Here is a 25,610-nt window from a genome sequence, read left to right on the forward strand (position 1 = left end):
AGGTCTAATAAATACCTAAATATTCATAGGTACACTTTTTGTATTAGTGAAGTAGATATACGCATAGGGTAAAGGTGATGTCCATCAGTTGGAGAATGGGTAAATACATTGTGGCATATTAAGTGTAATGGAATATTACTACCATGAAAAAACAACAACTAAGAATTCAGAGATACATGGGAAGATTCAATGAGATTAAGACCGAAGTAAATAGAAAAAAGAAAATAACAATGTAGTCTGTTCACAATCATTTTTAAGTGGCTGCTATGTTCCAGGACCTATGGTAAGCCTGGGGGTACAAACAGTAGAAACCTCAAGGATCTCATAATTTAGTGGGGGAAGATGAGAGAAGGAGAGAGGCAGGGGGAGACAGAGAGAGAGAGAGAGAGAGACAGGGGGGGGGGAGTATACTCCAAAGAGGAGGCGATAAATTGATAAGTTGCCACGTTAAATTTACACACACACATGTATATGTAAGTCTATACATGGGATGTGTGTGTGTGTATATATAAATATATATACATACATACATACATATATATATATATATATATATATAGAGAGAGAGAGAGAGAGAGAGAGAGAGATTGGTGTAAAAATGTAAACAGAAAGAAAAACAGAAGAATGCTTTTAAATTGCACTTGCCAAACAAGGTTGGTGCCAGAGAAAGGTTAAGAATACATGTTCCCCTTCCTCTTCTGCAGAACTAGGTAACTATTATTATATTGCATATGTTTTCAGATATGTTTTCTGTGTTGGTTACTCACTTGCTTTCTCATTTGTTCTTTGTTACAATGGATGGATTGCTAGATACATTAGTGTGGAGGGATCTATTTAGAAATAAAGGTGGTACAAAAAAGCAAAGATATTCACAAATACATAATATATGTCTATGTATACATATATCATATATAGACACATTATATGCACATGCATATATATACACATATAACATATGTATATTATATATGAAAAGATTTATGTGGCAAATTCCCAATTTAATGCCTCCTGATTGGAGTATACTAGTTAAAATCACATCTGTTTACATTAGATTATGACATTAAATTGCTAACTAAATTAAAAATGATCACAAAAAGAAACACATACCCATTATTTATGTGGGTGGAGATTGGATGTGATATGATAACATAGATGCAACATCCATTTCCTTGAAAAAATTTCTTCGGTTTCCACTAAAAATCTGTCAAAACCAAAGTATAGCCAAGGAGTTGTTACTAGCATGCTCCGAGTGCACCAGTACGGAAGAGATGCTTCAGGTGAGCTCTGCTAGAAAGGACATATTCAGCAGGTGCTTTTTGTTGAGCTGAAGCTTGATAGTGCTGAAAAGTATAGGATGACAAAAAAAGGATAAAATATATTTAAAGCAGCGCTTCAAGCAATGTAAGAAAGCTGCAATATACTGTAAAAGAAGAAAAAAAATTGTCAGGTAATAATCAGAAAAGCAATAAGTCCCTTAGAAGGACTTCATGTGAAACGAAGAGGCTGATTCATAAACAATAACAAGAAACAGTAAGAAGCCTAGAGTCACAAAGCAAAAGGAGCATTTCATAGCTATGGACCCTCTGTAAAAAGATCTTCTGGTGACACACTTGCCTTTTCCATAATATCTACATAAAATAATATACAATATTATCAGCATCTTTGAAAATAAAGGATAATTATTATATATGTAACAAGAAACACAGGAGAGGTTTTGTTAGCTGGAAGGTAGCTTGACAGACCAAAATGTTAAAAGATAGAAAAGTGAAACACAGGTAGAAGCCAAACACTGCCTACTTCATCTACCACTTTGTTCTTCCTCCAGGTATGTCTGCATGACTCACAACCCACTAGTGCCGCATCAGCTTAAGGGTTTTCTTGGGTAGATTGCCCAAAATGGGTTGGGGGGGGGGAAATGCAGATTAACAGTTAAGCATTTAACAAGTGGCATTTTTCTAATCCTAAGTCAGATGGCTAGTTTGGGCAAGGGGTCTTGAATAAGTGCCAGGAGAAGAGGAGTTAAAAGAGTTGCTTGAATTATACTTTCTGCTGGCTTTTGTTGGTTACCTGCCTTATCTTTGGTGAGCATGTATCTCCCTGTTTTATGCCTTGCCTCATGTTTTGATCAGAAAGTCAGGAACAGTTATTTGTTTTTATACCTATCAAGCAATAATAAATGATTCTGAAATAAAACTAGAAAAAATTTATTTACTCTTTTCTTCTTGTGACAATTAATTTAAATTGTCTATACTTATAAATTAAGGTAGTATAGTTGGTATCAATTTCATTTCTATTTTCCATTTCAACGTTTTTTTGTCAGGTACTATTTTAAATAGTTCAGGATTAATTTGTTTCAATTGTAAACTTTTTCTCATTATTTTTCCTTATTTGCTCCTTGCTTGCTTGTTTGTTTGCTTTCTTCCTTCATTTTTGCCTTGTTGCCTTCCTTTCTGCCTTCCTTTCTTCTTTCCTGCCTTCCATCTTTCCTTCTGTCTGAGAAGTTGATGTTCTGACTTTATCACAGATAGCTGATTCAGCTAAATCCTACATCAATAACAATTTTTTTCCTAACTGTAAGAATATAATCTGTTACATTTCCCATAAATGCTATTGGGTGCTTATCATGTCCATTTTCTTTTCTCAAAGAAAATGTTCATGATACAAAAGCATGAGTCTGCTGTGTAATTTACCAGAAAATATTTCCTCCCTCATTCCTTTTTCTTATCCCATGCATTTCTAGGCATTCCACCCCAGAATTACCTTTTTTAAACCACCTTTGACTAAAGTCACCAAGCATAAGAGTGATTGTTGATTTAATTTGAAAGATCTTACCTAGTTCTTCATACAATTTTTTTTCCTATCTCTTCTTCCTTGGCAAATTATAGTGGTGTTTAAATTGCTTAAATTGGTGCAAATATTTTCTAGATTATTATTTCTTGCAAATACATGCCAATAGTACTGTAGTGTATTGTTAATAGGATTTTACTGAGCAAGTCTCTAACCTAAGAATGATGAAATAGCAGGTCAGAGATGTGGCCAGTAATCAGGTAGGCTTTTAATTAATTAATTTAATTATGAGGAACAGATTTGCAAATCAGGAATTCTCCTGATCAGAATTCCACTGAATTACTGAAGTGAAGACAGAGATTTTATACATAAATCACAATGGGAAGGGAGGGGAGAAGGTGGATTACAATCATTCCCAGGGATTTGAGCAATTTCCCATGAAAAACCCACACATGGAAGACAATACAATAATTCTGAAGTCCTGTGCTCTGGAGTTCTTGAGAGTCATTACTTGGTGGGTCACAGGACCAGAGCTCTGTGAGGGGAACAGGTTCTACAGCCTTTGGTTCACTTCACTTAACATACACAGCCAGTGATTGTGAGTGTTGTCAAAGGTTTCATTGATCATTTAAAGCTGCATTGGGAAGTGACTCACAAGAAAGGCAATTCTGAAAATTCTAGTATGTTAGTATATTCATTACACATATACCAATTATTATAAAAATCATAATGCCCTTCACAGTATAATGACCAAATATTACATGAAATATCATTTTTCTGGTTTTGTGTATATAGATAAGCCATTCCATCAACTCCTTTCTTAGTCTCTCCAAAGAGTACCTGTGAACCATCTTCCCTTTCAGTTGTACCTCTTTTCTTTAATCTGGTTATATTTATAGCAAGAATGTCAAAATTTATATGTCAGATTAAAAAAAATATTTAGTATTTTCTTTTTTCCCAGTTACATGTAAAAATAATTTTAATACTCATTTTTAAAACTTTGAGTTGCAAATTCTCTCCCTTCCTCCCTCTCCCCCCCCATTGAGAAGGCAAAAAAATCGATATAGGTTATACATGTGTACTCATGCAAAACATTTCCATAATAGTCATGTTGTGAAAGACTAACTACATTTTCCTCCATCCTATCCCCTTTTTCCTTGACAGTTTCTTGAAAGATGATGTCTAGGCTCTTTTTTAATTGTGGCTTTCAGGTAGTCCAATAATTTTTAAATTATCTCTTCTGGATCTATTTTACAGGTTGTTTTTTCCAGTGTGATATTTCACATTGTATTCTTTTTCCTCATTCTTTTGGTTTTGTTTTATGATTCCTTGATTTCTCGTAAAGTCGTTAATTTCCATTTATTCCATTCTGATCTTTTTCATTTTTTCATTTTATCATTTTTATTTAATATTTTAGTTTTCAACATTGATTTCCACAAGATTTTGAGTTACAAATTTTCTCCCCATTTTTACCCTCCCCCCAACTCCAAGATGGCATGTATTCTGATTGCCTCGTTCCCCAGTCAGCCCTCCTTTCTTTCACCCCACTCCCCCCTATCCCCTTTCCCCTTACTTTCTTGTAGGGCAGGATAGATTTCTATGCCCCATTCCCTATATATCTTGTTTTCCAGCTGTATGCAAAAAAAAAACAACCTTTTCTAAAGCATCTGCTTTTAAAACTTTGCATTCCAAATTCTCTCCCCTCTTCCCTTCCCACCCACCCTCCCTAGGAAGGCAAGCAATTCAACATAGATCACACATGTATAATTATGTAAAACACTTCCACAATGCTCATGTTCTGAAAGGCTAACTATATTTCCTTCCATTCTGTCCTGTCCCCCTTTATTCAATTTTTTCCCTTGACCCTGTCCCTTTTCAAAAGTGTTTACTTTTGCTTGCTTCCTCCTCCTATCTGCCCTCCCTTTTATCATCCCCCCTTGTTTTTATCCCCTTCCCCTTACTTTCCTGTGGAGTAAGATACCCAATTGAGTGTGTATGTTATTCCCTCCTCAACTTGAATCTGATGAGAGCAAGATTCGCTTATTCCCCCTGCCTTGCCCTCTCTTACCTTCCAGCAGAACTGCTTTTTCTTGCCACTTTTATGTGAGATAATTTACCCCATTATATCTCTCCCTTCCTCCCTCTCTCAATATATTCCTCTCTCATCCCTTAATTTGATTTTATTTTTTTAGATGTCATCCTTTCATATTCAGCTCATCCTGTGCCCTCTGTCTATGGGTATGTATATTCCCTTCAACTACCCTAATACTGAGAAAGGTCTCATGAATTACACACATCATCTTTCCATGTAGGAATGTAAACAAAACAGTTCAACTTTAGTAAGTCTCTTATAAATTCTTTTTCTTCTTTACCTTTTCTTGCTTCTCTTGATTCTTGTATTTGAAAGTGAAATTTTCTATTCAGCTCTGGTCTTTTCATTGAGAAAGCTTGAAAGGCCTCTATTTTATTGAAAGTCTGTATTTTGCCTTGGAGCATGATACTCAGTTTTTCTGGGTAGGTGATTCTTTGTTTTAATCCTAGCTCCTTTGACCTCTGGAAGATCATATTCCAAGTCCTTCGATCCCTTAACGTAGAAGCTGCTAGATATTGTGTTATCCTGATTGTGTTTCCACAATACTCAAATTGTTTCTTTCTGGCTGCTTGCAGTATTTTCTCCTTGACCTGGAAACTCTGGAATTTGGCAACAATGTTCCTAGGAGTTTTCTTTTTGGGATCTTTTTCCAGAGGAGATCAGTGGATTCTTTCAATTTCTATTTTACCCTATGGTTCTACAATATCAGGGCAGTTTTCATTGATAATTTCTCAAAAGATGATGTCTAGGCTCTTTTTTTGATCATGGCTTTCAGGTAGTCCAATAATTTTGAAATTATCTCTCCTGGATCTATTCTCCAGGTCAGTGGTTTTTCCAGTGAAATATTTCACATCATCTTCCATTTTTTCATTCCTTTGTTTCTGTTTTATAATATCTTGATTTCTCCTAAATTCACTAGCCTCCACTTGCTCCAATCTAATTTTTAAGGCGGTATTTTCCTTAGTGGTCTATTGGACCTCCTTTTCCATTTGGCTAATTCTGCCTTTCAAGGCATTCTTCTCCTCATTGGCTTTTTGGAGCTCTTTTGACATTTGGGTTAGTCTATTCTTTAAGGTACAATTTTCTTCAGTATTTTTTGGGGTCTCCTTTAGCAACTTGTTGACTTGTTTTTAATGGTTTTCTTGCATCACTGTCATTTCTCTTCCCAATTTTTCCTCTGCTTCTCTTACTTGCTGTTCCAAATCCTTTTTGAGCTCTTCCATGGCCTGGGACCAGCTCATGTTTTTCTTGGAGGCTTTTGTTGTAGGCTCTTTGACTTTGTTGACTTCTTCTGGCTGTATGTTTAGATCTTCTTTGTCACCAAAAAGGGGATCTAGAGTTGAGTTTGAGTCTGCATTTGAGTCTGAGTTCATTTTCGGTGCCTTTTCATGTTCCCAGCCAACTACTTGACCCTTGAGTTTTTTGTCAGGATATGACTGCTTGTAGAGTAGTGAGTACTTTGTCCCAAGCTTTAGGTTCCAAACACTGCTATTTTCAGAGCTACTTCTACTCCACTGTCACCCCAAGCTCTGTTACCACAGTGCTCCTCCTCCCCCAAGAACTGCCAACCAGGACTGCAATACAGATCCAAGCAAGGCACAGCAAGAGAATCTGCCTTTGTGCCCACAAAGGGCTCCTTGCAGTCCTGCTCTGATCTGCTGTTAGATTCCTCCCACCATGTGAGCCAGGGACTCAGGAAGAAGCTGACACTGTAGCTCTGGAAGCTGCCTCAGGAGCTTCCTGCTGCTTCCACTGCCACTGCTGCACCACCTCTGCCACCCCCAGTGCTGGTGATTGGACTGCTCTGAACTCGATCCCGCAGTTACCCTCTAACCTGCTCTTTGGCATTTGTGGGTTGAGAAGTCTGGTAACTACCACAGCTCACTGATTCATGGCCCCAAGGCCTGTTCTGGCTGGCTGACTTTGGGCCTGATCTGTCCTTGTGTGGCCCACACTGGGCTGTGCTCTGCTCCCAGCACAGTGTTATAGAACCTTCCCAGCTACCATCCAGGCTCTCCTAGGCTGGAGACTTGTTTCCTTCTGGTATTTCATGGGTTCTGCAGCTGTAGAATTTGTTCAGAGCCATTTTTTACAGGTGTTTGGAGGGATTTTAGGGGAGAGCTTAAGCAAGTCTTTGCTTTCCAGCTGCCATCTTGGCTCCGCCGCCCCCCCAATTTTGTGCTTTGAAAAAGATTATCTGTGAACAAATCTCTAAGCTTTATCTGACTTCCAAAGAGGTCCATAATAAAAAAAAAAAGGTAGAGTATTATGGGGTGGTGAAGATTTTAAAATTTTCCAGATACACTGGAATCAGGAAGAGATGACATTGTAGCCACTTAAGAACTCTGAAACATAGTTTTGAGGTAAATTTATTATAAATCTCTAAATACTATAAACATTATTATAATTATTAGTAGTAAATAAAGTGAAATGTAAAGAATGTGTTCCTAACAATGAAATACTTAAATCCAACATCTGTTTTCTTTTTTTGTCTAAATTTAAATTTATTTATTTAACATATTTAGTTTTCAGCATTGATTTTCACAATAGTTTGAATTACAAATTTTCTCCCCATTTCTACCCTCCCCCCCACTCCAAGATGGCATATATTCTGGTTTCCCTGTTCCCCGGTCAGCCCTCCCCTCTATCACCCCCCTCCCCTCTCATCCCCTTTTCCCTTCCTTTCTTGTAGGGCAAGATAAATTTCTATGCCCCATTGCCTGTGTATCTTATTTCCCAGTTGCATGCAAAAACAACTTTTTGTTTTGAGCATCTGCTTTTAAAACTTTGAGTTCCAAATTCTCTCCCCTCTTCCCTTCCCACCCACCCTCCCTAAGAAGTCAAGCCATTCAACCTAGGCCACACGTGTATCATTATGTATAACCCTCCCACAATACTCATGTTTTGAAAGACTAACTATATTTTGCTCCTTCCCAACCCATCCTGCTTTATTGAATTTTCTCCCTTGACCCTGTCCCCTTTCAAAAGTGTTTGTTTTTGATTACCTCCACCCCCATCATCCCCCCCCCCTTTTATTTTTTTTTATCTTCTTCCCTCTTCTTTCCTGTGGGGTAAGATACCCAATTGAGTATGTATGGTATTCCCTCCTGAGGCCAAATCTGATGAGAGCAAGGTTCACTCATTCCCCCCTCACCTGCCCTCTCCACTCCTCCCACAGAACTGCTTCCTCTTGCCACCTTTATGCGAGATAATCCACCCCATTCTATATCTCCCTATCTCCTTCTCTCAGTATGTTGCTCTCTCATCCCTTAATTTGATTTTATTTCTTTTAGATATCTTCCTTCATCTTCAACTCACCCTGTGTCTGCTCTCTCTCTTTTATATATATATATATATATATATATATATATATATATATATACATTCACTTATATACATTATATATATATGCATAAACATATATATATACATAAACATATATATATATATATATGCATATTCCCTTTAGCTACCCTAATACTGAGGTCTCATGAATCATATATGTCATCTTTCCATATAGGAATGTAAACAAAACAGTTCAACTTTAGTAAGTCCCTTGCAATTTCTGTTTCTTGATTACCTTCTCATGCTTCTCTTGATTCATGTGTTTGAAAGTCAAATTTTCTATTCAGTTCCGGTCTTTTCACTGAGAAAGCTTGAAAGTCCTCTATTTTACTGGAAATCCATATTTTGCCTTGGAGCATGATACTAAGTTTTGCTGGGTAGGTGATTCTAGGTTTTAATCCTAGCTCCATTGACCTCCGGAATATCATATTCCAAGCCCTTTGATCTCTTAATGTAGAAGCTGCCAGATCTTGGGTTATTCTTATTGGGTTGCCACAATACTCAAATTGTTTTTTTCTGGCTGCTTGCAGTATTTTCTCCTTGATCTGGGAGCTCTGGAATTTGGCGACAATATTCCTAGGAGATTTCTTTTTGGGATCTATTTGAGGAGGTAATCGATGGATTCTTTCAATTTCTATTTTGCCCTGTGGCTCTAAAATATCAGGGCAGTTCTCCTTGATAATTTCTTGAAAAATGATATCTAGGCTCTTTTTTTGATCATGGCTTTCAGGTAGTCCAATAATTTTTAAACTATCTCTCCTGGATCTATTTTCTAGGTCAGTGGTTTTTCCAATGACATATTTCACATTGTCTTCCATTTTTTTATTCCTTTGGTTCTCTTTTATAATATCCTGATTTCTCATAAAGTCACTAGCTTCCACTTGTTCCAATCTAATTTTTAAGGTAGTATTTTCTTCAATGGTCTTTTGGACCTCCTTTTCCATTTGGGTAATTCTGCCTTTCAAGGCATTCTTCTCCTCATTGGCTTTTTGGAGCTCTTTTGCCATTTGAGTTAATCTATTTTTTAAGGTGTTGTTTTCTTCAGTATATTTTTCAGTAATTTTTTTGGGTCTCCTTTAGCAAGTCATTGACTTGTTTTTCATGGTTTTCTCGCATCCTTCTCATTTCTCTTCCCAATTTTTCCTCTACTTCTCTAGCTTGGTTTTCCAAATCCTTTTTGAGCTCTTCCATGGCCTGGAAGCAGTTCATGTTTTTCTTGGAGGCTTTTGTTGTAGGCTCTATGACTTTGTTGTCTTCTTTAGGCTGTATGTTTTGGTCTTCTTTGGCACCAAAGAAAGAATCCAAAGTCTGAGACTGAATCTGGGTGTGCTTTCACTGCCTGGCCATATTCCCAGCCAACTAACTTGACCCTTGAGTTTTTCAGTGGGGTATGACTGCTTGTAGACTAACGAGTTCTATGTTCCACGTTTGGGGGGGAGGTGTGTAGCCAGAATGGCCTTTGTTTTCTTTGAATGACTCAGTTTACCTCATTGAGCTTCCCTGGACGCTGGGGCTTGCTCTTCCGGGGCAGGACCAGAACTTCCTGTGTGATGAGTCATGGGGCTGGCTGAGGGGAGGTGTTAGCTCCAGAACCTGGTCTACCCTAGGGGGAGGGGCCAACTCAGGAACCAATCGGCCCTGGTCATTCAGGCGGAGCTTGATGATGTCAAAAACCCTATAAGAGGGGAGAGGACAGCTTGAAGATTCTCTCTCTTCCTTTTCCGGTTGGAGCCAGCGACAGTTACAACGACAGTTACAGAGGCAGTTACGACAGTTACGTCAGTTACAGCCACAGCGACAGACACAGCTGAAGCAGGAGCTGCCAGTAGCAGAGCTAACCTACGGGAGAAAGCTGAACAAAGACTTCAGGCCATTACAGCGACAGTTACAGCGACAGTTGGAGCCAGAGGCAGTTACAGAGGCAGTTACGACAGTTACGTCAGTTTCAGCCACAGACACAGCTGAGGCAGGAGCTGCCAGTAGCAGAGCTGATCTACGGGAGGAAGCTGAACAAAGACTTCAGTCCAGTGGGTAATCTTATTACCATAAAAGGGGGAAACATGATTTTGCTTTACGCAATCATGTTTCTCTGTAGCCTCCTGGTTACTCTTTCAAGGCGTACTTATTGGGCCTGGAAGATTATGATCAACATATCAAAATGGGGCTTCTGGTTCATGGGTTGGTTACTGTGGAGCCTAAATAAATGTTTTGATTCTTCTGCCTTCTACTTTGAGAGTTTCTTCTATCCGGCGATTCCGAACCTTTCAGACATGTTTATGATCCTCTTTGAGATTATAAACTCTGCCCTCCTGATACATTTGGCGTCACGAACAGGATCGCTAGGTATAAGATCTCTATTTAGAAGCAGAACAATTTCAGAGGAAGAGATGAATATCCCAGGATGGGAGGATCCATTTTATTCCTCCCTAGCAAAAGAATTGGCTAAAAAAGCTGGACCCTGTGAAAACTGGGAACCAAGGCTACGGAGAGGAGATCCTAGGGATTTGGAAAAGTGTTTACGAGAAGTTGGGATTCAGTCAGGGGCATCACTATCTAGGCAAAGCTGGATAGTGTTATCAGCCTACCGGCTAGTATACGAAAGATTGAGATTAAGTGAAAGACATGGGGGCACTCCTACCCCACAGGAAGAAGAGGAATCTCAGATAGCAGGAGACCAAACTGACTCAAATGAGAACTTTTCTATTAATGTGGCTAAGAGCAACAGGAGACCAAAAAAGCCCAGAGTGCATTTCAACCCAGCCCAGAAAGAGCCTGACTGCCTGCTTCGTCCTAGCCATGGTGGCAGAGGAAGTGAGTGGGGAGAGAATGAGACAATGTTAGGGGCTGAGGCACAAAACACTACTGGGGTTCAGGATGTGCCTCACACAGAGAATAGGAGATGGTTAAATGATCAGACAAGGGCTCGACCCATACAAAGGAGGAAGACAGAAACCCGAGGTGAAGATTCAGTTACAAGGGAAATTCAGGAAGATTTCTCACCGCAAGAGGTCACAGATATTTTGAGTAGATTCAGCCAAAGAATAGGAGAACCATTGATATCTTGGATGGTAAGACTCAGTGATCAAGGGGCCGGTGGAATATCAGTAGATGGGACAGACTGCATGAGATTCATAGGTATCAGCCATGATCCTCTAGTTCAACAAGCTTTTAGGGAACATCATCAGCAAGGAGATGGTGATAGCGGGACTACTCTGTTGGCATTAGCCGCTGTGGGATGCAATAAGAGATATGCTACTGATTCTATGTGGCCCACTGAGCACAGACCCTGGTATTCACTTAGAGATTGTATCATGAGACTAAAGGAGGAGGTAATGAAGACTGCCATTATGGTAGGAACTGCAGACAAATATTACAATGATTCAATGGAACTGCCTCATAGGAATTTAATAATTAGGACAGCTCCCCCTGCTTATAAACAACTAATTTTGAATTTATTACTTGGAGAAGTAGGGAGCCGTCTTACAACAGTGATAAATAAGATTTTACAGTTACATGACTTAGGTGACTGGGGAAGGGATAGATCTCCTCAAGAGAGAAGGGTGAATAACCAGCAAACTTGGCGCCAAAGGAGAGTAACAAGGAAAGAAATGTTTACTGCTTTATTGAGAGCAGGGGTAGGTTTTGAAATGATAGATGGAATTCAAACCAATGAATTATACAGAATGTATAGAGGACTTGATAACACGAGAAATAGGGAAATAAGAACTGCTCCTGCAAGCCTACAAGCCACTCAGACTGAAGGTGACCTTGTGTGATTAACGGATGAAAACTTGTACATTTGGGGAAAGGCTGGGAGGACAATCTTAGTCTCTATCTAGGGTGGGATCCTCTTGGCTTCCTCATTATGTTCCTTTTGAAAAGAAACATTTCCCACCTGAGTTTGGCTCTGATGTTGGATCTTTGCATAACTGAAATCTCAACCAAACTTGAGATGATTTTATTTGAAGAATTATAGTCCATACTTGTCTATTCTTTTTGTCCTTTGTTTTGGCTAACCTTGTTGCTAGTTTTGTTTCCTTCAGGCCTAAGCACCCTGCACTTTCCGGTGACTGCCTAAGCATGTAGCATTCTTGGAATTCCTGCCAGCTCGTTAAAGAAATGACCTCTGGAATGGGACTTTTTGGGGGCAGGGCCATCTCTACATCCAATTTCAGCATGAAGAAGCTATGGAAAATGAGACCTTCACCCCTCACCCCAAGATTTTGAGCCCCAATCGTTCAAGGGGGGTGGAAATGATGATAGTGTTCTGTTTACTTATTTTGTGTTATCCTTGCTGTGTTGTTTTATTGTTATGATATTATTGATCCTATGTAATGGATACAAGGATTTAGGGGTGGACATTTGAATTATTAATAATTATTTTGGGGATGATTGATTGAAGAGATTATCTTGCTGGGATCTAGGGGTGGATCGCATTTGAATCGTTAACCAATGTTTGGGAATGTCACTGAATGATATGTTTTGCTTTATAATGAATGATATGTTTTAGTTTCCTTTGTAATTGGATCACAATGTATGTTCTAGGATACATGGCTGATTAGATTATGTATCCTATAACAAGGGGTGGAGTGTAGCCAGAATGGCCTTTGTTTTCTTTGAATGACTCAGTTTACCTCATTGAGCTTCCCTGGACGCTGGGGCTTGCTCTTCCGGGGCAGGACCAGAACTTCCTGTGTGATGAGTCATGGGGCTGGCTGAGGGGAGGTGTTAGCTCCAGAACCTGGTCTACCCTAGGGGGAGGGGCCAACTCAGGAACCAATCGGCCCTGGTCATTCAGGCGGAGCTTGATGATGTCAAAAACCCTATAAGAGGGGAGAGGACAGCTTGAAGATTCTCTCTCTTCCTTTTCCAGTTGGAGCCAGCGACAGTTACAACGACAGTTACAGAGGCAGTTACGACAGTTACGTCAGTTACAGCCACAGCGACAGACACAGCTGAAGCAGGAGCTGCCAGTAGCAGAGCTAACCTACGGGAGAAAGCTGAACAAAGACTTCAGGCCATTACAGCGACAGTTACAGCGACAGTTGGAGCCAGAGGCAGTTACAGAGGCAGTTACGACAGTTACGTCAGTTTCAGCCACAGACACAGCTGAGGCAGGAGCTGCCAGTAGCAGAGCTGATCTACGGGAGGAAGCTGAACAAAGACTTCAGTCCAGTGGGTAATCTTATTACCATAAAAGGGGGAAACATGATTTTGCTTTACGCAATCATGTTTCTCTGTAGCCTCCTGGTTACTCTTTCAAGGCGTACTTATTGGGCCTGGAAGATTATGATCAACATATCAAAATGGGGCTTCTGGTTCATGGGTTGGTTACTGTGGAGCCTAAATAAATGTTTTGATTCTTCTGCCTTCTACTTTGAGAGTTTCTTCTATCCGGCGATTCCGAACCTTTCAGACATGTTTATGATCCTCTTTGAGATTATAAACTCTGCCCTCCTGATACAAGGTGCCAGCTCTGTCGCACCAGCACTACTCCTTCCCCAAGAACCCCCAGCCCAGACTGGGCTTAGATCTTCAGCAGGCTGTGCACTCCTGCTCTGATCCGCCACTTAATTCCTCCCACCAGGTGGGCCTGGGGCCAGAAGCAGCAGCAACTGTAGCTGCCCCACCTCCGCTGCCCCCGGGGCTGGAAGCCAAACCATGAACTCCTTCCACTCCCGCAGCTTTTCCCACTAACCTTCTCCACGGTCTTTGGTGTTTGTGGGTTGAGAAGTCTGGTAACTGCCACAGCTGTCTGATTCAGGGTGCTAGGGCCCCCTCCGCCTGGCTCCTGGTTTGGTTGGTCCACGCCACTCAGGCTGGGCTCTGCTCCACTCCGTTCCCAGCTCCCATCTCCGTGTGGGATAGACCTCACCTAGAGACCATCCAGGCTGTCCAGGGCCGGAGCCCTGCTTCCCTCTGCTGTTCTGTGGGTTCTGCCATTCTAGAATTGGTTCAGAGCCATTTTTTATAGGTTTTTGGAGGGACTCGGCAGGGAGCTCAAGCTGGTCCCTGCTTTCTAGTCACCATCTTGGCTCCGCCCCCCAACATCTGTTTTCTAAGGATCTTCCTTTTCAGAATGTAAATCTGTACCTTGAGCATGTTCGAACTAAGAATGGAGTATAAATACAGTTCATTTTATATAGAGCTTTTTTTTTTTTAACTTTGGCCATCAATATGCTTTTCTTCATGCCTAGATGTCCTTAAGTATAATTTTCAGGTGATGATATGAGGGCCTTAGACACCTTAGGGAAAGCCTCAACTCTGATTCACACAGGAAATCAATCCATGAAATTCCGTAATGAAGGAATTTAAGAAATAGTACTTGTGTTATTTAGTATCATATATAGAGGGCAAGAAGCCTATTTTATTGTTCTTTGTACCTTCAGTACCTAGTGCAGTGATTTTCGCATAGCAGATACTTAATACAGGATTAATAAATTTAACTGGATTAGGTTTCATCTAGTAGCCACTAAATAAAATTGAATAAATGGACAAATAATGAATGAATGAATCTGAATCAAATATATTGACAGAAAAATGCCAATAAGCCAACTATAGTTCACAGCAGCCTCTTTCTCTGGATTTCTTTGAAATAACATTTAATTTAATCAATTTATAATCAATTTAATGCTTAATTAATAGAAAGCTGATTGATCCATAGAAGGAGGAATAGCATATTGAAGTAAGAGAAAATTGCATTATTTTAAAAACTTGTGAGGGTTCCACTTCAAACTGTTGAGTTAAAAATTAATTTACAATTTCCTCATAAAACTCACAATTTAAAAACTTTTAATACATCAACCAACACAAACAAAAATCATATAAATCATATGTGTTTTTATGCTAAAAGCTGATCTGCATATCCTCTCCCTTCTTCTACCCTTCTATTCTCCAGGATCTGATCTCTACCCACTCTCCCCAACTCCAGAAAAGGAAAAAAAAACAGAGGAGATGGCAAGAAGTGAAGGTCTATTAAAAGTAAATTGGACAATGTTGTGCCAAAAGTGGGAAACTGTTTCAAATTATAACCACTTTAGCCATCAACACATGGGAATTATATACTAAGATAAAGAGAATTCAAGTTTTATACCACTTTTGTGCCTCCAGCAATGAAATTACAAACCCTTGAATTACCTATGGCAATGAAACCTCAGACCTTTGAAGTCCTGAGTATCATTATTAATAAGTAGGCATCATAGATTACAACTTGACCACTTCCCGTTACAGATGAGGAAAATAAGGCCCTAAGAGTAAAGGGAAAAGGTCAAGCTCATATATGTAACTAAGTGATATGGAGAAAACATGTATAATTAATCCTTTATTAATATTGTTCAATCTACTTTTATGTGACTAGAAAATTATCTAACTCAAAAACTCTATGTATAGGCAAGGCTAACCTCAGAGATGCTCCAGGAAAGCCAGATGGTTGTAAGAAATCCTTAGATCCCACCCGATGCTTGTTTTGAGTCCACTCAGGTCTAGTTTGGGGTCCACTCAAAGCTTGTGTCTTGGGTTCCCCAAATTAGATTGACTTACCTAGTGATATACATCTGAAAATGCATTTCCAGAGACTATCTAGTGCCAAAATAAGGCACCCTTGTCTGAACTCTGTATGATGTATTCTTACAAAGACTCTTGGAGGGAACCATAACTTCTTTTTGGCTCTCTCCCTACAGATTAACCTGATAAATTTCTTTCTAATTTTTTTTTTTCAGGTTTTGGGCTTTGTTCTCGTGACTAGTAGTAGCAGAATTAGGATTTTCACCTAGATCTCCTGACTGGAGGCAATGCTTTCTCCACAGCTACTTGGTGTGTAGAAAATATACTACTATGAAGAGATGTATCACACCCCTCCCTTGAATCACAATGGCAGAGCCCATGTCTTATAAACATAGAAAGTTCTATAAACATAGCAAGTGTTTAATACATGTTTGTTGAATGAATGGGTGCTATCTATCACTGTCTACAGGCTTATATAAAATTTGGGGGTTTTAGAAAAGTTTCAAATTATGAAAATAGATGCAGCAGTGACCAGGTGAGACAGCTCCCATTAGAAGAAGTGATAGATATAGAATAAAAATCTAGAAATCAGGTTTATCTTATTTCTATCAGCAAGGAAATATAGCATGTGTCCAGTATCTTAAAGAAATTAGGGTGAGTCTAAACAAAATCTGGAAGGAGTATGAAACTAAATTTCCTTAAACATACCTATTTAATTTCTTTTGGGATACAGGTTTATATACAGGGTGTTCCTAAAGTCTGGACACATAATCAAAAATACATATTTTCCAGAAATGAATGAAATTTTCAACAACATTTTATTTAGTTGGAATATTAACAAATAACATCTTCAATATGATTTCCATCATTTGTGATGCAAAGGTTGATGCACTTTGCAAGATTCACGTGAACTCGATGCAATAACTCCATGTTGCCATCAATTTTAGCACATTCACTCTTTGCGTTCAATCAAGTGTGTTCTATCTGTGATTTTCATTGAGTACACCTTCTTTAGCATACTGCAGAAAAAGAAGTCAAGGGGGCTAAGGTCTATTAATATTCCAAATATTTCAAAATATGCATTTTTACCTTTGTGTCTGGACTTTAGGGACACCCTGTATGTAATCTGGAAGCGTGGGGGATGGGAGGAAGTAGTTTAAAAGTAGAGGGGGAGGAAGGAGATAAGATTTTTTGAATTTCTTTTTTTAGTACTCTGCGTATTTATATTTTATCAGTTAGTGCTACAGTATAATGATAAGAAATGAAAGATGAAATACATGTTAAGGTTTGACTATAATCAAAAGCATAAGTAAATATTACCTTTCCTTAAATATCATTTTTTTTCTTTTAAGCTTGGAGGAAGCTACAGGCAAATAGTTTAGCTGACTATTTCGGGAGTGGTGTCCCTTTTTCCCCATGAGTCTAGTAACTGTGGCAGGTAAAAATTTTAATTCAATTACTTCAGTTTTCTTTCAGAATGGGAAGTGGGGAATAACGATAGTTGTCACACTTCAACATTTATTTTGTGAGCAAGAAAATCTTCATGTCTCTGTGGCTGTTCACTTAAAATAGGACGTGCCACACAATGCTGTCACTTCTCATTCATAACAGTGTGGTTTCCCATTCCCACTGCCAGGGGGTGTGGTTGTCAGAATTTGGAAGCTATAATAAGCATCTCTGAGTTCTTTACTCATGGGCAGCAAATTGACTACTTAAATCTCTAGACAGTCTTCTCCTTTACACATCATTTTCCAAGGCTAGTTTCAGATCAAAAATAGGTTTCTAACAATAAATGAAAGCTGAATTTTATTTAATGTTTCTGCAGACCACAAGCTCCCCTTTAGGGCAGGATATGTTTTTGCCTCTCTTTATATCCTCAGTGCTTATCACCATTGCCCAGAACATAGTAAGTGCTTTAAAAATGCTTGTTGACTGACCTACTAAAATGTCATATAAATGACAATTATTATTATAATTGTTATATTTTGTACGTCAATTTAACCTACTTTGGTGTACCTAAAATGCTATAAAATCCTGAGCCTCTATGGTAAATAGGCAATAACCAAATACGGTAGTATAGGTATTGTTTAAAAATGGACTAATGATTATTATTAGCCATATATATATATAAGATAATGTTCGATAGTCAATAGAAATCAAAGCCTTGTACCGTGTATATATAGGCCCTAAGATGATAATCTAGTGCAGTTGTAATAATAATGAATTTATTTATATAGTGATTTAAAGTTTGCAAAGTCTTTTACAAATATTGTCTCCCTTTATCCTCTTGACAACCCTGGGACATTGGTGTTATTTTCATTTTCTAGATGAAGAAACCAAAGCAGAAAAAGGTTAAGTGACTTGTCCACAGGAACTGAACTAATAAGTATTTAAGACCACATTTGAACTCAGGTGTTCCTGAGTTCAAGTCCCACACTCAGTCCCCTGCATTTCCCTTGGTGTAGAGGATTTACAGAGACAATTTGCCTTAGAGTTTAAAATAGAATTTGGTGCCTTTCTGCCTTGTCAGAGGTCCTCCCCCAGGTTTATTTTGTTCTTCATTGAAGGTACCACGCTTCCAAGATCTGGTCTTTAGGTCACTCACCAGACTCCAGCCAGGTGAAAGAGATGCTGCTTTCTCAGTTAAGGAGCCAAAACACAAATGGAAAAAAGTCTCATGGTCTAATCATTACCTCCATAATGTTTTTCCTCCTAGGGGGAAAAATTATTCCCTCTCTTCTTTGCCTTTTAAGTATGGAGATTTTAATTTATCAGAAATAATTTTTAATTATCACAACAGATGCACTCAGAAAAAAAATAGAGCTTTGCCCACAAAGCAGTTGAGGACTTTGATTTACATCAAACAAGTGATTGTATATGCTTCTTGTTTATTTTTTTTATTTTTTTTACTTTGTTTTCATACTTTATTATTTAATATTTTTTAGTTTTCAGCATTGACTTCCACAAGATTTTGAGTTACAAATTTTCTCCCCATTTCTACCCTCCCTGCCCCACTCCAAGAGGGCATATATTCTGATTGCCCCATTCCCCAGTCAGCCCTCCCTTCTGTCTCCCCACTCCCCCCCACCCATCCTTTTTCCCCTTACTTTCTTGTATGGCAAGATAGATTTCTGTGCCTCATTGCCTGTATATCTTATTTCCCAGCTGCATGCAAAAGCAAATTTTTTTTTGATTATCTGCTTTTAAACCTTTGAGTTCCAAATTCTCTCCCCTCTTCCCTGCCCACCCACTCTACTTTCAACTATATTCCCTATATTCCCTTCAACTACCCTAATACTAAGAAAGGTCTCAAGAATTATATACATCATCTTTCCCTGTAGGAATGTAAGCAAAACAGTTCCACTTTAGTAAGTCCCTTATGATTTCTCTTTCTTGTTTACCTTTCCATGCTTCTCTTCATTCTTGTGTTTGAAAGCCAAATTTTCTATTCAGCTCTCACTGAGAAAGCTTGAAAGTCATCTATTTTATTGAAAATCCGTATTTTTCCTTGGAGCATTATACTTAGTTTTGCTGGGTAGGTGATTCTTGGTTTTAATCCTAACTCCTTTGACCTACAGAATACCATATTCGAAGCCCTTCGGTCCCTTAATGTAGAAGGTGTTAGATCTTATGTTATCCTGATTGTGTTTCCATAATACTCCAATTGTTTCATTCTGGCTGCTTGCAGTATTTTCTCCTTTACCTGGAAACTCTGGAATTTGGTGACAATATTCCTAAGAGTTTTCTTTTTGGGATCTTTTTCAAGAGGGGATCAGTGGGTTCTTTCACTTTCTATTTTACCCTCTGGTTCTAGAATATCAGGGCAATTTTCCTTGATAATTTCTTGAAAGGCTCTTTTTTGATCGTGGCTTTCAGGTAGTCCAATAACTTTGAAATTATCTTTCCTGTATCTCTTCTCCAGGTCAGTGGTTTTTCCAATGAGGTATTTCACATTGTCTTCCCTTTTTTCATTCCTTTGGTTCTATTTTATATCTTGATTTCTCATAAATTCACTAGCTTCCACTTGCTCCAATCTAATTTTTAAGGTGGTATTTTCTTCAGTGGTCTTTTGGACCTCCTTTTCCATTTGGCTAATTTTGCCTTTCAAGGCATTCTTCTCCTCATTAGCTTTTTGGAGCTCTTTTGCCATCTGAGTTAGTCTATTTTTTAAGTGTTATTTTCTTCAGTATTTTTTTGGGTCTCCTTTAGCAAGTCGTTGACTTGTTTTTCATGATTTTCTTGCATCACTCTCATTTCTCTTCCCAATTTTTCCTCTACTTTTCTTACTTGCTTTTCCAAATCCTTTTTGAGCTCTTCTGTGGCCTAAGACCAATTTCTATTTTTCTTGGAGGCTTTTGTTGTAGGCTCTTTGACTTTGTTGACTTCTTCTGGCTGTATGTTTTGCTCTTCTTTGTCACCAAATCTGAATCTGAGTCTGTTTCCTTTTTCACTGCCTGGCCATGTTCCCAGCCAACTACTTGACCCTTGAGGTTTTTGTCAGTGTAAGACTGCTTGTAGAGTAGAGAGTACTTTGTCCCAAGCTTTAGGGTCCAAGCGCTGCTGTTTTCAGAGCTACTTCTCCACAGCACACTCTGCCACTCCAGCGTCCCTCCTCCCCCAAGAACTGCTAACCTGGACCATGACCCAGATGCAAGTAGGCTCTGCACTCCATCTCTGATCTGCTGCTTAATTCCTCCCACTGTGGGAAGCAATCACAGCTGGTTCTCTGGAAGCAGCCCCAGAGCTGCACCACTTCCGTGCCCCTGGGGCTAGGGCCCACCAAGCACTCTTTTCACTCCTTTGCAGTTGTCTTTCCACTAACCTGCTCTGTTTTCTTTGACGTTTTGGGTTGAGAAGTCTGGTAACTGCCACAGCTCACTGATTGAGGGTGCTATGCCTTGTTCTACCTGCCTCTCAGTCTGGTTGGTCCTGGTGCAGCCCATGCTAGGCTCTGCTCTGCTCCCAGCTCCGTGGAATAGAGCCTTCCCAATGACCATCCAGGCTTTCCTGGGCTGCAACCCTGCTACTCTCTGCTATTTCGTGGGTTCTGCAGCTCTAGCATTTGTTCATAGCCATTTTTTACAGGTGTTTGGAGGGATCTGGGGGCGAGCTTAAACAAGTCCCTGCTTTCTAGCTGCCATCTCGGCTCTTCCCCCTATGTTTCTTGTTTAACTTATGATAATAAGATATGCTTTTTTTTCATTAATAGATTAACCCAGGAAGAGACTGTTTTAATTAATGACTATAGACTTTGCTTTTTAAGGCAGAATTAGATAATTTTTACTGATTTCATGAATGTATATTTTGTTTCTTTTATGTATTAAATCTTATTATAACTTTAGAGCTATCTTGACTTATTATAATTGCAGTCATTTTCCAGTTTCATAATATGTTTCATTCAGATGAGGAAAATATTTATTTATACAGTTAAATTTTTGGTGGTGTCTGAAATACTTTGTTCTGTGTTTAACTTTTAACTGACCTTTGTATAATATTATATGGGTTTCAAAGCACCTTAATGTATATCAGCTTATTTGTACCTCAAAAGAAACATATTTGGTAGGGATTGACCCAAATTTTACAGCTTTATACATGGGAGAAGGTGATTAATAAGTGTTTGCTGAAGTTGAATTTTAAATATTTTACAGATGCAATTGAAACTTTAAAAAGTGAAATGAAGTCATAATCCTGAAAGGATCATAATATAAGAGTTGGAAAAGACCTCAGAAGTCACCTAGGCTAACCAAACCAAAAGAGCGCTCACAGCTCACCCACCATCCCACCTACTCCCCTGGCCCCCTAGAGATCATCCAAACACCTGGCAAAGATCTTCTTACTTTCAGGGATAGTCATTTACATTTTTTGTACATCTTTAATTATTGGAAATTTCTTTTAAAATGTGTGTATACTAATTTCAACAGAATTCTCACCTCTCTGTCTCTCCTCTCTCTCTCTCTCTCTCTCTCTCTCTCTCTCTCTCTCTCTCTCTCTCTCTCTTTTTCTGTCTCTCTCTGGAGAAATGGTTTTTAATAATCATTATCTTGGTGATTCAGAGCTTCCCCCAGCCTCCTTCTTTCAAAGTGCTGACTTAAGTTCAGTTTTTCTTCAGAAGGACATTTCTGAGAATGAGAATACGCTTACTCTCCTTATCCTGGTTAAACCCCAACCCAGGCTTGCAAGTAATTTAATCTAAGGTAAAGAAGCCCCATTGTGTTCTGCTCAGGCTTGGGTGGATTCTTCTATCTAGATAGCACAAGATTAGGAGTGGTCTAGTATGGTTGTGTGTGCTTGTGCCTGTCCGTGTGTGTGTGTGTGTGTGTGTGTGTGTGTGTGTGTGTGTGTGTGTCTGGAGTGGGGGGCGGGGAGCAGGTTATGACAGAAGACGTATTTCCCTTGTTGAAAGGTTTTAAAAACTGTGCACCCTAACCCTAAAAGAATCCCACTTCCATACTGGCTCCCTTGGGGAGCCCAGTCCTTAACTGCTTCCTGCTTTGAGAGAAATAAAACATGGACTCAGACAACTTAATTCTGTTTGTCTTTCTTAGACCAAAAAGTGAGATTGACAATATGTGTGTGTGTATACATACATACAAACACACACACACACACACACACACACACACACACACACACATAAACACAGATACACACATATACTGTTGAAATCACTCTATGTCTTGTCAACCTCCACAGAATTTATTTTAAGTTTTCAGCTTTCACTTCCACAAGATTCTGAATTCCAAATTTTCTCCCCCTCTCTCCCCTTTCCCCACCCCAGGACAGCTTGCATTTTGATTACCCCTTCCTCCAATTTGCGCTCCCATCTATTACCCCTCACCCCCTTCTCTTGCACCTTCTCTTCTCTTTTCTTATAGGGCAAGATAGATTTCTATACCCCATCTAATTTTTAAGGAATTATTTTCTTCAGTGAGCTTTTGGACCTCCTTTCCCATTTGGCCAATTCTGTTTTTCAAGACATTCTTCTCCTCATTGGCTTTTTGGACCTCTTTAGCCATTTGGGTTAGTCTATTTTTAAAGGTGTTATTTCCTTCATCATTTTTTGGGTGTCCTTTAGCAAGCTGTTGACTCATTTTTCATGATTTTCTTGCATCACTCTCATTTCTCTTCCCAATATTTCCTCCACTTCTCTAACTTAATTTTCCAAATCTTTTTTGAGCTCTTCCATGGCCTGAGACCATTTCATATTTTTCTTGGAGGCTTTGGATATAGGAGCCTTGACCTTGTCTTCCTCTGGCTGCATGCCTTGATCTTCCTCATCACTAAGTGTGTAATAAAACATCTTTTCACCAAGAAAGTAACCTTCTATAGTCTTATTCTTTTCCTTGTTTGCTCATTTTCCCAGCCAATTATTTGATTTTTGAGCTCTTTGTTAAGTGCAAGGTATACCGCCCTAAGTTTCAGGAGTTTTATGCAGCTGTTTTCAGAGATATCTCTAAGGACCTGTAAATTCTCAATTCCTCCAAAGTGGTATGACAAAAGGAAAGGTGTTTACTTCTCTCCTGGCCTGTGCTCTGGTCCATGCGCAACCACAAGCACTCTTCTCTGCTATGGAACTTCAAGGAGGGTTCCCTCTCCACCAGCTCTGCCACGCCAGCACTCCTCCTGACTCCATGACCACCACCCAGGGCTGTGACCCAGATCAACCACTTGGTTTCCTCCACCATCTGTAGGCCAAGAGCTTCAGAAGCAGTGCAGTGGCAGTGGCTGCTGCCACTCTGGGGCTGGGGCTGTGGCCTGACCAAACTCCTTTCTCCCCCAGGTGAGAGAGCTTTCCCACTGACCTTTGAAGCTGTCTTTGGTGTTCGTGGGTTAAGAAGTCTGGAAACTGCCATGGCTGCCAGTGATTCAGTGCTCTGAGGCCTGCTCCAGGCCCATCTGTGCTGACATGGCCCAGACTGGCCTGCTCTTCACTCTGAGCATGATACAATAGACCTTTCCTGTCGGCCTTCCAGATTGTCTTGGGCTGGAAATCTGCTTCATTCATTTATTTTGTGGCTTCTGCTGCTCTAGAATTTGTTTAGTCATTTTTTACAACTATCTCCAAGGGTTTGTGGGAAGAGGTCAGTCAGGTCCCTGCTTCTTACTCTGCCATCTTGGCTTCCCACAGAGTGTGTTCTAAGGAAAGACAAATGAAATTGAGTTGTGTCCACTTTTTAAAATTTCTGTCACAGGTTGGACACATGCATTGCATGGGAGTTATATTCCAGAACTGGCTTGATTTTGGGGTTGGGGTGCCCAGTTCATATACCTTTTCAATAGGGGCTGATATCATCCTACCATCATTTTACCTCAGGGACAAAGGAACAATACATCTTCTATCAGACCACCTCCACCCTTGGGCTATCTAGATTGAAGAATCTGTCTCCACCCAAGGGAACTTCCACACCTTTCATTAAATTAATTCAGGCTTGGGTTGGGGTTTGACCAGGAAAAAGACTCAATGAAATCTCATTATCAGTAATGTAACTGAACTTTGACAGAAGGGGCTGAACTATTAAGAATATCAGTTTTCACAGTCTACATTTTTTAAACTCTTTTTCTATCTTTTGGGCCTAAATAAGTGCAATCTCAGATGTGACATGCTTTAAAATATCTTGACAGCCATCTTAGTCTTTACTTCTCAGTCAATAAGTACTTATTAAGCATTTACTATGTGCAAGGCACTCTGCAATTTAAGCAATCTTGCTTTTTTCTGTTCTGCGTATAACACACTCTAGCTTCCATCTCAGGAACTTAGAAGTCCCACGTCCCATGCACTCCCTCCTTATTTCTGCGTCAGAGTCCCTCTCTTCCTTGAAGACCAGCTCAAGCGCTATCTTCTGCATGAAACCTTTCTTGATCTCCCCCCAGTCCTCCGAAACTGCTAGTACTCTCTCTCCTAAACAACTTGTAATTAACTTCTTTGTACGTATTTTTTATTTATTTACTTTATACATATATGTACATATACATGTCATATACATTTTTATAAATATTTATATGTATTATCTCTCACTCCCCCATGGATTGTAAATTCCTTGCACATAGGGATTATTTCATTCTTTTTACTTTTGTCACTAGTGCCTAGAATAGTGCCCAACATATAGCAGGTGATTAATAAATATTTGTTAACTGGTTGACAATGGACCCCATTTTAACCTTGCTACTTTAATTGGGTAAGAATAGATTTCAGTTAATCAATCCCTCATAAGTCCTAGACTAAATACTAAAAGGCCTTCAAACCTCTGAAAGACTGAGGAAACTTGTTATACTCTACAGTTTGTCAGCTAATTATCAAGGAGTTGAAAGGGAATTTGAGAAAGTGGAAAAAAAAGTATGCTTTCTAGCACATCTCTGAGGAAAGACTATCTGGGATGGAAAGAAAGATAGCCACTTTGGTCTTGGCCAGGTCTTCATATTCTACCAAAGGAGGAAGGGCATTGTAAGCTTCAAAGGTCTGGAAAAAACAGGACTTCCCATCTCCCCTTTGGTGTCCTAGCAGCCTCAGGTGATAATAGTAGTTTTTATGTTTGTCCTTTGTTTTCAAAGAGGACCATAACATCAGGGAAATGATGACATGACTTGCAGATAACTTTGATTTGAGTGAGGAGGGCTGTGCAAGGGCAGCAGCCTCACTTTCTCCTCCAGAGGTATCTGGGTCCAGTTCCCTGATATTCACCAGGATGACTGGAGATGTCCCAGAATGCATTCACTGAATGAGGCTTACCTTACTATAAGTGAGCACAGAAAAATGCCTTAGCCTAATAGTAGTATGCAGACCTGGTAATCTAAGGATTCATATTAGGAGGCAACCTGTTTTCCAGAGCTAAGGCCCAGCAAGCAAGCTGTGCCCTGAGCCTGACATTACAACAGTCCTTTGTGC

General features: G+C 39.4%; 1 pseudogene; it reads left to right on the forward strand.

The window, feature by feature from the left end:
- The first annotated feature begins 1,240 nt into the window (after window positions 1-1,240).
- LOC118835825 overlaps window positions 1,241-25,610 on the forward strand; it is a 179,212-nt pseudogene continuing 154,842 nt past the window's right edge.

Source organism: Trichosurus vulpecula, chromosome 1 (assembly GCF_011100635.1).
Source record: "Trichosurus vulpecula isolate mTriVul1 chromosome 1, mTriVul1.pri, whole genome shotgun sequence".
NCBI lineage: Eukaryota > Metazoa > Chordata > Mammalia > Diprotodontia > Phalangeridae > Trichosurus > Trichosurus vulpecula.